The 15,217-nt window shown below is 37.4% G+C and overlaps 1 long non-coding RNA gene across 1 annotated transcript; it reads left to right on the top strand.

The window, feature by feature from the left end:
- The first annotated feature begins 4,314 nt into the window (after positions 1–4,314).
- On the top strand, positions 4,315–15,008 carry LOC129144715 (uncharacterized). Its single transcript, XR_008549183.1, has 3 exons — positions 4,315–4,348; positions 6,903–7,025; positions 14,709–15,008. It is a non-coding gene; the product is annotated as an uncharacterized LOC129144715 (long non-coding RNA).
- Positions 15,009–15,217: the final 209 nt, after the last annotated feature.

Raw genomic sequence — 15,217 nt, 5'->3', positions numbered from 1 at the left:
ATGCATCAAAATAGAGTCACAAGTTGCCACGGCTGTTTTCATTATGTATAATTTAGTGGCTATAATGTTCATATAACTACAGAGATTAGAAGTAGAATCATATTCAAAAATATTGTGGCAAATGATCTCTAAGTAGTGTCATATTCTCTACTTACTTCGAAAGAATCAAAGCTAAAGATGCTAGTCAACTCCGATCTTAATACATTATCCTACATGATCATGTCCCACATTTGTTGGGGTTATCTGACCATTTGTATCATTTTCAATTAATTTTAATGAATTGTGTGAGATGATGGTCTAGTTTTATTCTTTTGAATGTGACTAATACACTTTTCCAACATATCTGTTTTCCACATATTTGTGGTTTTCTCCTCTTTCTTGTTTTGATTGATTACTAGTTTCATGCCATTATGATGAAAAGGTGCTTCCTGATTTAATCTTCATAAATTTATTAGGAATTGACTCATGTTCCAACATATAATCTCTCCTTGAGACTGTTCCTTGTGCACTTCAGATGAATGTATTGTTACTTAATAGTAGAAAGCTCTGTAAATCTATACTGAATCCATGTCATCTAATTTGTCACTTAAGATCATATTCTGTTTTGTAATTGAAATTAATTTCTGAGACGAGACTGCTCCTTCTGTAGTTTTCTTGATATGTCCCTGGTATACCTGAAACCATACATTCTGTTGCTGATTTATCTCACACTCATTTGTGTGTATATATAGGTTAAGAATATACTTTACTCACTTGATGCTCCCATTCATTAGTATTTAGAAAATTTTCCAATGTGTGCTAGTATTAGACAGAAGTGAAGTTATTTTAAGTCAATTATTCTGTGGTTGACAAATCACCAAACCAAGAATAATCACCTATATAGAATCAGGAAAAAGGAGGCCACAAGAAAATGTCTTAAGCAGTGTGATGTAGCATTTTTAAAGTGATGAAAAAAATAATTCCCTAAATATCATCACCAGTCTGGCTTAAGAAACTAGAACATGAATTCATGAAGGACAATTCAAAGGATATATTATAAGATAATAAAAACAAATAAGCCTATTCTAATTCTAGCACTTTTCAGAATAATTTTGGATAACTTGAGAATTCAAATCCAATTAAGTGTGTTTCGTTGGATATGGAAGAGGAGAGGAAGAGAAAGAGAAAGATTTATCAAATCTTACTGATTTGCAATTAATTTCTATAACTATATAATCTGGGGGTACAGATTCCCTCCCCTCCACCAATGCTCCCAGGCCATCACACAATCACATAACCGCCTTTATCCTCTTCCCTCACCCACCACCCCTTTCCTCTGGTAACCCATGTACGTTTCAGTCTCAGTTATTTTTGTGTATATTGCCAGTTTTCTTTCATTATTTATATTCCACAAATGAGTGAACCTTCCAGGAATTGTCTTTTTCACTTTCTGACCATTTCAGTTAATATAATTACCAATGGGTATAGTGCTTACCCTTAGCCACAGTCTTTTACTGGTGACTAAATACTTATGAAAAAAATGATCTGAGCTATTACTCCTAAAAATAGTATAGTAATTTCGTTCCAAGGGTAATGCACAATTCAGACACACAAAGTATTGGTGTTTCTGTGAACTTCATCAACTTTATCCAGAAGTTCGACACCACAAACACAGGAGGCCTACACAGTGGTACTATACCTGAGGTCAAGAAAACAGTTTTGAGAATTTAAGAAATGTCTGTCCCTTTTGTGGATGAAAGCCACAATTGAAGACATGCTAGATAGTGGCTGGGCATTAGCAGCCAACAAACCTCTCCTTAAAGGACATTATTTCTGGCAGGTGGGTGGGTGGGGGCAGTTTGTGGTGGTAAAAAGTACCTGAAGGAAATGACTAAAAGCCCTAAGTCTGAAAAATCAGTCAGATCTGTAGTTGCCTAAATCAAGCCACAGCAGTCAAATCTAGTGCTGAATGTTGCATGAAGGCACCATTGTTCTTGTCACTAAGACACTTATTAATGTTACAATGACAAAGGGAATATACAGAATAGTATTAAAATAAACCTCACATTTTATTAGAAATATGAAAAAGAAATGCTGCTTTCATGGTCAAAAGTTCCAGAAAACTACACAGTGAGAAGATCCAGCTATCAGGGAAGGATAAGCATTAAACCCCACACACCATAGGGCTAGAGAGTAAAGAAATCAAATACAAGGACTAAAACTGTGGTACAAAGCAGCCAATTGAAAGGTCTTTTCACTATACAATATTTATTATGGGATACTTTATGCATTATTCAAGGTGACACCTAGAGCTAGTCAGACATTTAATAATTATAAATTATTGATCGTTTATCATGTGAGAAGTGTTTGTTTTTATATTCATCTAATCCTTACAACAACTTTATGACAAAGGAACTATGGTTACCCCCATTTTACAAATGAGAAAACAGAGGTTGAGTGAACAACTCAATGATACATAGTCCACTCCCCTGTGTGACATCACTTATGCTCTCAACCACCCATCTTGTACTTCAGAAAAGGATCATAAAGCAAAGGAGAAGAAATCTGAAGATCAAGGGCTCATTTTTTGGTATTGTTCTGATCACCAAAAAAAAAAAAAAGAGAGATGAATTTAGGAGAAAAACAGGAAGGAATTCTGAGGTGTTTTTTCTGAACTCCTGAGAGCCACAGATAATATATATTAAAGCTTTTCAAAAAATATTTTTGTAGAATCTCACTATATTAAGCAAATATAAATAATACCAAATACAGATTAAAAACTTGAACTCTTCTCCTTATAGGAGTAGAGAACCTTGAATGCTACCCCACACTCTTTCCCAGGTCCCCCAGCAACATTCCATGATATTTGAGAAGAATCCCAGGAGTCTATAGAACATGAATTAAAACTCTGGCAATTAGACTCAGAGACTTGGGAAACACCTCTTAAGTGATCCCACCATGATTTGTTTTTCTCTGTTTACCTCACATATCCTAGGTGCTTCAGTGTTTGGGAACAACCCAAATGCCAGCAACTGTGTAATCCTGAGGTTGAGAGAAGTAGCCCTCAATTTCCAGCTGACTACAATATGTTGATAATTACACCTAATTTGCAGGGTAACTATAAGAGTTAGAAATAATGCACATAAAATGTCTATCAGTGTCCCACACAAATAAAGGGATTGATATCTCCTTCATCTATTACTATTTTCATTATTATTTCTGAAATTTATTTCATAAAAATACAATGTACCGAACCCAAGAACTACCACATATTTGGCTCAATTTTCTTTGATGAGTGACTGAGTGTATTTTCTGTGTTCTATAACAATTGAATGCTAACATTCATCTTAAAAACTATTTCCATCAGAGTGCATCGTGAAAAGAGCCAGCTGTATTAAAGTAGAATCAATTTAATGTGGGTTATCTCCCTGTGAGTTAAGAATATATTTTATAATAAAGTAAAAATCAAAATCAACAAGCAACTATAAAGCAGAGACACACTACAGGGGTGGGATCAGGGGAGAAGGGAGTAGGATCAAAACAAGGGTGGTGGGAATTGTATGGAGACTATAACCAAGATGAAAATGTATACATTGTGCAAAAATGAAAAAATAATGTAAATATATATATAAAATTAAAAAATAAAAGAATATATTTTATCATTTTGTTGGGGAATATAATCAGTGCATGCTCTGATCCCTTGACTGAAAAACAAAAAAAAAATAAGACTGCTTAGGAGAAGAAATGAAATGGCAACCAGAAATGAAAGGAAGTAGTTTGGGAGAACTGGAGCTGTCCACATGGAGCAGAGGCTGCTGCTGGGATCTATGCATTCCTGAGGTCACAGCCTGTCAGGACAGCTAGCAGACTGCTGAAATAGGCCGGGAGTTTCTTAGATGAGACATTATCCACATAAGAGACAGTCAGGCAAAGAATTTTGACTCAGTAAGAAAGAGTCATCAAAGAGAAAGAAAATCAAAAGTGTGATATGTTTTCCCAGAAATCTGTATCTTAGCATAATTCCAAGTGAATGCATGTCTTCATCTAACCCAGAGAAGGGGAACTCACCAAATTGCTGACAAAAGCTTTTTTCCAGAAATACATCTAAAGTCTTAGTATCACAAGAATATTTTACCTTTTATTTTGAATATTCTTAATATGTAGATATTAACTTTAAATAGAATGAAAACTTCTTTTCATTTCTGCCTGAATATAGCATGGTTTTATTTCACTGAAGCTTTCACAACCAAGGACAAAGTTGGCATCTCTAGACTCTCTATGTAACAGCTGCAAGAATTAACCACTGGGCACTGAAATGGAAGAATTTAAGCAAGTGCTTTACAGCAGCTAATAGGATTTGGTTGTGAAGGTAAGGGGCATTCCCAGGAGAATCCAGGTAAAAAGTAGAAGGTGGCTTTTTTAGAGCACAAAAAGTGTTTTCACAGTTAAGGCAAGTGTCAGAAAACATGGATAACCATTATGTGAATGGCTAGAAGCATCAGATTTAAAGAAAAGAAAAGAAACGAAACACCTCATGGATAGAGATTTTGCCCTTGGTCCTTCTGTTCTGGAGTCCAAGGCGATCTACATAGAGGTGAGGTTGGACAGTGTGTGTTTTGGCAATTGTGCCTATTGTGGCCCCATAATGGGAAAACCTCACACTCTTCGGGATAAGTATAGGACTTCCCCCTTTTAAGGTAGAATATTAGTAGAACCTTCCAGAACTATCAGAGTATAATCCCTTCCATCTTCTATTATAAAGATAATATGAAGAGTGTATACCTTGTACCTTTACTTTGCTCCTTCATTTCCCTAACTTCTGGTCTTTCACAACACACTCAGAGGTAGAAGTGAGTTCATTCAACTGAAACCACATAGGCATCAAAAAATGGAAGAGGGAGTGACTGAGAAAGGGGAAGCTCAGAGCATCCATCCTGCCAGGGAAACAGTAGAATAGTTGGAAATAACATTTTCAGGTTCTCATCCCTGTATTCTTTTTCCCACATCTGCCTTCACAATGGTGTTAAGGGGCTACATATTTATTTCCCTGGTACTATTACCCGGTACTGTCTTAGAACTCCTCTTGATTTGCCTTAAAAGCAGGAATGCCTTAATTTGATATTCTAAGTAAGGATAAAGCATCCTTTGTGGGTAAATATTACATTAATGGCCAAAAGTTACCAGGACCAAGACAAGTGAAAAATAATGTAGAGGAATACTGCATGCTTCAGAACAATAGCAAGTGGTACATTTAGTTCAATAGCAAGTGGTACATTTAGCAAGTGGTACAATAGTTCTCAAGTGGTACATTTCTCTCAAAGGTACTGCTTTGCATAAGAACATGTTTTTGAATGTGACTTATAATAGCATTTTAAAAATATCTTGATTCTTTACAGTAAAGGAAATGACTATTTTTTAATGTTAATCATTAAATATAAATATCCCCCAGATATAATCTAGTAGTCTTAATGTTTTTTGGTTACTCAACAAGAAAATTTATTGCAACTTTTTTATAAATTTAAACCTCTCATTTCCTGGCAGGTTGGTTGAATCATGAAATACCACTTCTTGTGGATATCACAGCTATGAAATGTTAGTTGGCGGTCACATGAAGACATTTTAGTGTATCCTGGTATACTAATAATAAAGGGTATAGCTATTCATTCTGAAACTGTAAAATTATATTGCAAAATAGATAGGATAAGAGTCACTCTGATCATTCCTTTCATGTACCTATAGATTGAAATGTTGCGATGGTTAATTTTATGGGTCAACATGACTAGGTTATGGGTACCCTGATATTTATTGAAACAGTTTTGTGTATAGATGTATCATAGATGATACGATGAGATTAGCATTCGAACCAGAATACTGGGGAGGGTGAGCTGCACTCAAAGTAGGTGGGCCTCACCCAATTTATTGAAAGCCTGAATAGTACAGAAAATAGAAAGGGAAAATTTGCTCTCTCTGCCTGTCTCCTAACTGGAACTTACACTATAACTCTCCAGGATGTCTAAGCTTGCCATCAGCAAGCTTCCATCTGACAGACAGAGAGGTGGACACATACATACACTGATCCTATGAATATCTCTCCTAAGAACTCTAAATCAGGGATGAATGAGGGAAAAGGAAAAGCATACTTAATCATTTTGTAGTGTTATTCATTTATAGCACTCACCAGCAGCGAGTACGACCCACCCCCCCCACACACACACGAATCTGCAACCTTGTTTTCATAGATTTCCAATGATGACTTAATCATTAAGTAAAGTTCCCAACCAACTTCAACTCTAGATTGTTTAAATGTCCTCATATGGTAGAAAACAAAGGACTAAATCCTAAAACTAAATCATGCAGTACGTAGAATAGAGCTTTCTCTTTACTTAACACTAAGTGCTGACTGCACCAAGAGTAGTCTCCTGGTTTCTTCCCTTAAAACAAGCCAGCCACCTGTAATCATTAATGAGCAATTTTCTAATGAATGCTATCCTGAGACAGTTTTGTCAGCTCTTCATGCAGCTTGCAGGTTCTGGCTTTATTCCCACAGGAACTTTCAGAGCCCTGGCAGCACCTATGGTCACATGACCTTGAGGGTCAGAGTCTCCCTGGGCCTTTCCTGCCCTGCCCCCAGCCAATATAATCTCTGTCTTACCACCTACTATCACTTCATACATTCATTCAATCAGTACATACTATGCTGGCCACCGAACACACTGTGAGAAACAAAATACATGTATCTGATTCCATGGAGCTTACAGACCATGATGTAATTGCATATTGGGTGCTGCCAAGGGGAGGACAGGATGCAGTTTTCCCTTTGAATAACTTGGTTATTGACTGAGGGTGTCCAGTAGGCCGGTAAGGTAAAATTAAGGAATTAGAGTGAGGGAATGATTTATCATCCTAGCATCTTTTTTCAACAGGCTGGATTAAGGAATTCCGTGCTTGAAAACCAACAAAAACTCTCTGCAAGCTAACTAAACTATGAAAAGGATTTAACTGCCCTAGTCAATTTATTTGAAAAGGATTATTCCAGACACAGTAAGGTAAGTGAAATGGGGAGGAGCAAAACAGAAGTAGTGGAAGTAGTTCGGCATCTATTGCAAAAGTCAAGAAACATGATAGGAGGGTGGACCAGGATCAGGGTGGAGGACATAAATCGAGGACAATGTCCTCTATTTATAAACAAAGGACATAAATTTATGACAATGTCTGATCCTCTCTGCCTCCCCACCCTGGTCCATGCTTCTGTTTTTCTAATGAAATGAAATTCTACTCTGTTATTTTCCTGTTTATGTCTCTTCAAAAGCTCCCTATAACTCTCAGGGTGTACTCAGGCTTGAGATGAAAATTTCTGGTCTGGTCATGAGGAATCTGAATGTCCTGTCCCTCTTGGGCTTGACACACTCTGCTTTCTACTTCTACAACTCTCCCTTCTTCCCATTCCTAGAGTAAGCCACACTCTTTTTAGGTCTGGAAAGAGAATATTATGTTCCATCTACCTAATTTTCCTTCTGCTTCCAACTTCTTTCAATTCTTTTTCACCTTTCAGATATCAGCGCATGCATAGAGCAAAGGGCATCAATTCATATGGTATTGTCCCCACTGGAATTTTTATGGAGCTCTATGAAGAAGATGGGATATAAAGAGTTAAAGTAGTGCTAATGTGAATGTCTTGTCTTATTTAGTGCTCAATAACTGTATTTTTCACTGACTGGACCACAGAAGAGAGGGATGACCAAACTAATAAAGTAATAAGTGATATAATCAGGGAAATCTGGTAGCTGTAAGAAGAAGCTAAAAGAACTGGAAAATATAGTCATAAAGTGAAAGTAGTTGAGCATCAGATTTTCAAGGTATGTGTGATGCACAGCTTTATCCCTTAGGACCCATAGCAATTTTCTCCTCTTACTGTTGCTGTGTGGCATCCTTGGCTGGAGAAACCTGGGGAAATGAATTATATAGCATATTCCTCTCTCCCTAGCCTAAAGAGCACCTATATTTTGCCTTCAAAATATGTATCATCATACTTATTCATAAGATTATTTGTCCATTTTTTCATATGCCTGTTGGCCATTTGCATTTCCTCTTCAGAGAAGTTTCTCTTTAGCTCTTCTGCCCATTTTTTGACTGGGTTATTTTCTTTGTTGTTGTTGAGTCTCATCAGCTCTTTGCAGATTTTTGTGATCAGTCCTTTATCATTAGTGTTGGGTGCAAAAATGTTCTCCCAGTCAGTGGGGTTTCTCTTTGTTTTTGTTATTGTCTCTTTTGCTGTGCAGAAGCTCTTTAATTTGATGTAGTCCCAGCTGTTTATCTTTGCCTTCACTATCACTGCTTTGGGTGATGTATCTGTAAAGATGTCTTTGATGTGCAAATCACGTAGTGTTTCGCCTATATTTCCTTCTATATATTTCATGGTTTCAGGTCTTATGTCTAGTTCTTTAATCCATTTTGAGTTGATTTTTGTGTATGGTGTGAGGTAGTGGTCAAGCTTCATTCTTTTGCATGTAGCAACCCAGTTTTCCCAGCACCATTTATTGAACAAACTTTCTTTGCTCCAATGCATAGTCTTTGCTCCTTTGTCAAAGATTAGTTGACCATAAATCTGTGGGTTTATTTCTGGATTTTCTATTTGATTCCATTGGTCTGTATGTCTGTTCTTGTTCCAATACCATGCAGTTTTGATGATTATGGCTTTGTAGTATAGTTTGTAATCAGGGAAATGCAAATCAAAACTACCATGAGATACCATCTTACACCAGTGAGAATGGCACATATTAAAAAAACTAGCAACAACAAATGTTGACGAGGTTGTGGAGAAAAAGGAACTCTCCTGCACTGTTGGTGGGAGTGCAAACTGGTCCAACCACTATGGAGAGCTGTGTGGAGATTTCTGGACCTACTAAACATAGAGCTTCCATATGATCCAGCAATTCCACTCCTAGGTATTTACCCAAAGGACACAGAAACATCCATTCCAAAGAGCACCTGCACACCTATGTTTATAGCAGCACTGTTTACAATAGCTAAGCTTTGGAAACAGCCCAAATGCCCAAAAATAGATGACTGGATCAAGAAGATGTGGTACATAAATACCACGGAATATTACTCAGCATTCAAAAAAGATAAACACATGCAATTTGCAGCAACATGGATGGCACTGGAAGGGATCATGCTCAGTGAAATAAGCCAAAAAAGAAAAAGAAAAATACCAGATGGTCTCACTCATAGCAGGAATCTAGAAAACTTAAATAAGGGACCAGGAAAATGAATAACTATAAGAAAGTGAAAATCAAAATCAACAAAAAACTATGAACCAGAGACACTTTTTGGGGGGTGGGGGCGGGAGGGGAGGGATTGGGGTCAGAATGGGGGGGTTGCAATTGTTTGGGGAATATAAAAATAAAATTTATTATAAAAAAAAAGATTATTTGTCCACACTAGACTACAGCTCATGGTTATATCAGATATTTTTGGCTCATCTTTGATTTCTCAGGACCTGGCAGGTGTCTACCACATAGGTGGAGTTCAACATTATGTATAGAATTACAAATATTTATTTCCAAAATGAATGTATGAACCTGAATTTGGCATGAAAGTTGGGAGAACAAATAAGAAATGTATAGTAGTGCATTAAAAAACATGTATAAACTAGAGTAAGCTAAATGAATAACATGAGTGGCTATAACTGATTTTGTGACTTTTAACAAGTTATTTGACCCTTTGTCCCTGAAATGCCGCATCTATAACATTAGTGACGCTAGTTCATTTACATATTTTCCAATATTCAAACTTGACATCACATTTACCCTGAACTTGATCCAGTGATCATTAGGGAAAATTTTTCTATCCCTTTTACTTAAGAAGAAGCCTTCAGTGTGAGGTGCTTGTTTTGCCACAAATTATAGAAGCTAATTCAATGATAAGGACTTCACAGTCCTGATTTCTCTACAGACATTAGGGCTGAGTGAAGTTAATTATTAAAACAGCATAGAGCTGGGAAGAATTAGTACTCTGAGCTATGCTATTGCTGCTTTTTTCCCTAATAGAAGGAGAATAAGTAAAAACTTAAAGATAAATAATTTTTCAGTTCTTATTTGGGTAAAAGTTCCTGTATAAACAACTTAAAACTTTTCTACAGCCTAATTACTGGTTCTTCTTTTGAAATGATCAGACTCTCCTGCTTTATCTCCATTTCTGTAAATAAGTAGGTATTATGACCATGATTCAAGCCCATAACTTTAGCAAGGGAAGCCATTACGGCAAAGCAACAAGCACAAGAGGGAATACTAACCTGCAATAAACCATATTTAGGGCTGAAGATAATTTGAGTTTTGCATAATTTAGACTAGAAAAATATTTAACTGACAGTTCTGAGAATTTTCCCTCATTGAATCTTAACTATCTTTCAACCTAAAGTATACAAAGCAGCAGCACCACTGTGGAGCAATCTCACCATGACATGCGCTGGAACTAAAAAACAGGGTGAAAATGATAAACACCTAGAGGTTGGAATGTTCAGTTTTGGAAAAAAATAGTACAAAACTGAGAAAAAGGCAATATTTAACTCAAAGAATGTGTGTTTAATAAAGTCTTTCTCAGATGGAATCCAAAGTGTTGAAGTCCAAACTACAGCCAGCAATTTCTGAGTGAGTTCTATTTCTTAAATCCAAGGCTGGTTTGTCTCCAGCAAGTGCTTGTCCTGTCTCCTACACCTTTATAAGGTTCTTATAGGTGAAACAAAAAGCAAAGTTTATAGAAATTATAACCAAACTAATATTAAGCTTACAGCTTTCCTATTCTAAAGCCTTCTTAACATAAGGTCAAAAACTACTTTTTCTACAACTCTTTTTAAAAGATTTATTTATTTATGCATAGAAGAACTGATGTATAGGCCAGAGGTGCAGGGATAGGGGGGTTAGGTGAGAGGATTCATCAGAGACAGAGCAGGGGGAAGAACAGGCAGATCTGCTGAGGGGAGCAGCGGGTTGAGACAGGAGAGTTCTGCTGAGCCATATGTGGGTTAGATCCCTGGCAGGGGATCCAACTCAGACCATAGAAGTAATAGCACTGAGACTTAATGCCTAGGTCACCTGGAAGGCCCCCTGCAAAACTTTCAAGATGGAGAAAGTAAACAAAAAGTAGCTATAGTATATGCAAGTCAAAAGAAACTTCAATAAAAAACTCAGGTGGCTTGTTTTCTCCAAGTTTTAAATCAATGCACAATGAATACCTTTATCACATAGCAGAGATTGAAAATGAATGCTTTAGCATATGCTTATAGCTAGCGTAAGACAAAAGAGAAGAGCGCAGAGGAAAAAAATGTTAATTATATTTTTAATATATAAGTTCTGAGTCCACAAACGCTAAAGGGTCCTTCATGTTCCATGGAAATCCATGTGTATTATCATTGCCCTCTGAAGTTCGCGTTAGCTCTCTGAGATAGAATTCTTCTATTTGCCTGGGGAAAAGTTTTTATTCTCATTTTCAGACTGCAGAGATATTTTCAAAATAAAGACCTATTTTCTCTTGATCTTTTGAGTGTTTGCACCTGCCTACATAAATGATTTAGAAGTTTTTGAAATATGATTTCCTATCTTAGAAAAACTGATAAATTTGTCCATCCACTTTCAAAACTTCCCGATGGCTTTATGTGAGTTCCTTGCAAGTTGAATACTGCTTATTTCTGTTTTCAGCTGACTCTCTAAACATTTTTGGATATTGTTTTTCACTTTGAAAATCACTAAGTTGACTTGATTGATCTTCAGCATCCATTCCGGCTTTATTATTTGATCACTCTATCTCTAGATTTGCATTAGGAATCAGTATTTAATAATCCTAAGCACCACTGCCACATACTTTAAAATTCACACAAAATTCATTTTGATTGGCTTAGACATAATAGGAATAATGCATATTTTCTTCGCTGAGGTAAAAATCAGAAAAAAAAAAAAAGTGAAATGTGTAGACTCTCCTTTACTACTCCAATTTAGAGGAAGTGCCACTAAGTCTCTGAGGAGGAGCATTTTGAGTGTTACCGCCACCCGTGGTCTTCACTTTCCTTGCCTGACTCATCTCCACCTCTGATCAACTTGGGTGGCTCTAATTGGAGTGCTGCTGACCTTGCAGTGTCTTTGTTAATTATGACCAGTTGAGTCTCATTATTTTTTAAGATTTAACAAAGTAAGTGAGACCCAACTGAAGCCTTCAATTAATTTAAAGTTTAGAAGTAGGAGTTTGTAAACTTATAACATAGCAGTCATGATGAAAAAGAAGAGAAAGAATAGTGCTAGAGGAATATGGAGAAATGACTGTTCATTACAGTGCCCCACAGATTACTGAACAAGACTTCAAAAAGGGGATGTTAACTGAATTTGGAAGGAAGACAGTTTTCAATGCATATAGAAGCAGCCTGACAAGGAGCATCAGGAACAGAGCATGCATGTCACCTCCCTTCCAAATACAGTGTATTCTTTTTTTAAAGATTTATTTTATGGCCTCCCTGGTGGTGCAGCAGGTTGAGTGCAGTGGTTTGAGTGCAATGCTGTGAAGCTGTCCAGAGCCTCTGCAGTGCCGGTTAGATTCCCAGCCAGCCAGGGATATTCCCACATGGTGCGGCAGACCTCTCCTTCCTCACCGGTTGCTCCCCTCAGCAGTGTATTTCAGACCTTCTGCCTGTTCTGTTCCCCACTCTGTCTCTGGTGAATTCTCTCACCCTCCTGCACCTCTGGCTTGTACCCCAGTGCTTATATAATAAATCTATTTTAAGATTTAAAAAAGATTTATTTTATGCATACAAGAGCTGGGGTGTAGGCCAGAGGTGTGGGGGAGGGGAATGAGAGGATTCACCAGAAGCAGAGTGGGGAGCAGAGCAGGAGGATCTACTGAAATACACTGCTGAGGGGACCAATGGGTGAGATAGCAGAGGTCTGCTGCACCATGTGGGTTGCTCCCTCGCAGTGGCTGCCGATAGCTTTATAGTGCTGAGACTTAACCCCTGGCGCCACCAGGTAGGCCCTAAACACGGTGTACTCTTTTTGCTGACACACAGTGGCAGAAGAGCTGAGCTAGTTCATTCACACAATCAAGAGTCAATTTGGGCACCGAACACATGACTGCACTGAGCTAGGTAGCTGCAAATACAGGAGGTAGGAAACTCATCCTCAATGTGGGATTACTCAAAGTTTAGAGTATTGCATTTGTAAATATTTTTAAATAGGTGTAAATTTAGAAAATGAGACAGTGACCTCCTACTGTGAAACAAGAGGAGGAAAAAAATGATTTCAAAAATTTTGGCCTATGGACCTAGAATAGAACTATTTATTGCAAGGAGACCATGAGAGGGCAGGTTTGTAGGAGAAAAACAGCAGTTTGGTTTCAGACATTGTATAAAAACCAACACCCCCCAAAACCCAAAGCTCCCAAGTAAAATAATTCAGGAGAATAACAAGCTAGCCTTTAGAAGGCTGTTGGGGTCCTATTACAGGAAATGTTTGTTTACAAAGAAGAAAGCTTGAATGAGTATTATAGACCTCTGATCAGGAGAAATGAAACCATCAAGATTCAAAGAGGTTTCCTGAAAAAAAATAAAAAGAGAAATGTATTATAAGAAAAAGAACAGCATCATCTCCACTCTCACAGCAGTGGGGAAGAGGTATTGATGAACCGATGCTTTCTGGATTTCCACCAGCTCTAAGAAACTATGAAGCCTTGTGCAACTTGTTTTGAGTCAGATTCCATCTGGTCTCTAAGCTGCCATGTTGAGACTTTACTTTCCACCTAAAACAGCCTGACTTAACACACAGAGATTACAAAAAAAAGAAAAGATCACCTGCTAATTGTGAAGGGCAGGTCCCCACACTACAGCCTTCTGTCTGGAGACTTGTTCACCAATCAGAGACAAGCAAATGAACTTCGGAGGCACCAAACATTTCCCCACCGAAGCCTGACTTCAGACCATCTCCCTGTCCCATCCTTTGAAACTCCCTGTGCCCTGGCCATGGTTGTACACACCTTGGGACTGGTCCAGGTCATGATTCCTATTCCAAAACAAATGCCCCCTCCCATATTTTTAAAATTAGGAATTAACTTTTATTGATACATATATTTACTCAGCTACTCAAAGATGATCATGGTAGGAATCATTACACAGTGCTCCGGCATTTCAACTATTAACCAATTAAGGATCGACAAGATCAAGCAGGTCTGATGCTAGAAACATAAAAAGGCAGACAAGAACTATTGCTCTACTGCTTATTTTGAACATTATAAATATACAAATGACCTTTTTATTATATTATAGCCTAATTACTTTCTTGGGTTGATAAGCACTAAGGTTTAAATCTCTTACTTCCAAAATTTATATATTTAAAATATTATCAAACAGTAGGAGGTGTCCCCATTAGAACCTCCCCTGGCAATTAAATAAAATTTTGAAAGATTTCATTTTAGGTAAAAATCGGGTGTTATTTCTCTGAGTAAACTAATTGTCCTCACCAAAAATAGGCTCCAGGATGATTCTCAGGAATCTTATAGCTATCACTGAGATTTGACCCTCACACCTTTAATTCTCTCTTTTTATCATGCTATGGGTAGACAGTTTTGAAAATCAATGAACTGCACTAAGAACTCCAATAGTCCGTCTATTTTACTTCCCCATGCCCCTTAAGCTTGTTGGGTTGCTTTGTTAACTCTGACTTCTCTTATGATTAAAGTGTTATTTATTACAGATTAGGACATTTTGGTGAGATGGTGCATGTGAGGTGTCAAACTGGAAAGAATGAAGCAGAGAAGAGGACCTGTGGAAAAAACAGCTGACCCAGAAGTGAAACGGTCAAGACTACCCGTGATGCCTCTCCAATGTGATCTCTTATTCTTTGCACAGGACACATGTCATTAATTGAATCATGCTTTCCCTGGCTGAGTCTTCACATATCATCATATTCAATATCACAAAGTCAGGGCATGTAATTATTCTCAATCAGAATTAATGAACAAATTAAAACTTATGTCATTTTACGAATGCCAAAACTGAGAGCAAATTAATGTCAAGGCCTGGAGAGTAATCTGGTGTTTTGTTTTTTTTTTTTAAAGATTTATTTATTTATACAAGCACTGGGTATAGTCAGAAGCAAGGGAGGGTGAAAGAATTCACCAGAGCCAGAGTGGGGAACAGAACAGGCAGATTGATGAAATACACTGTTGAGGGGAGCAGCGAGCGTGGCAGGAGAGGACTGTC

Source organism: Talpa occidentalis, unplaced genomic scaffold (assembly GCF_014898055.3).
Source record: "Talpa occidentalis isolate TD23 unplaced genomic scaffold, MPIMG_talOcc4v2.1 talOcc4.6, whole genome shotgun sequence".
In the NCBI taxonomy this organism is placed as follows: Eukaryota; Metazoa; Chordata; class Mammalia; order Eulipotyphla; family Talpidae; genus Talpa; species Talpa occidentalis.
This window is presented reverse-complemented; position numbering and strand designations above follow the sequence as displayed.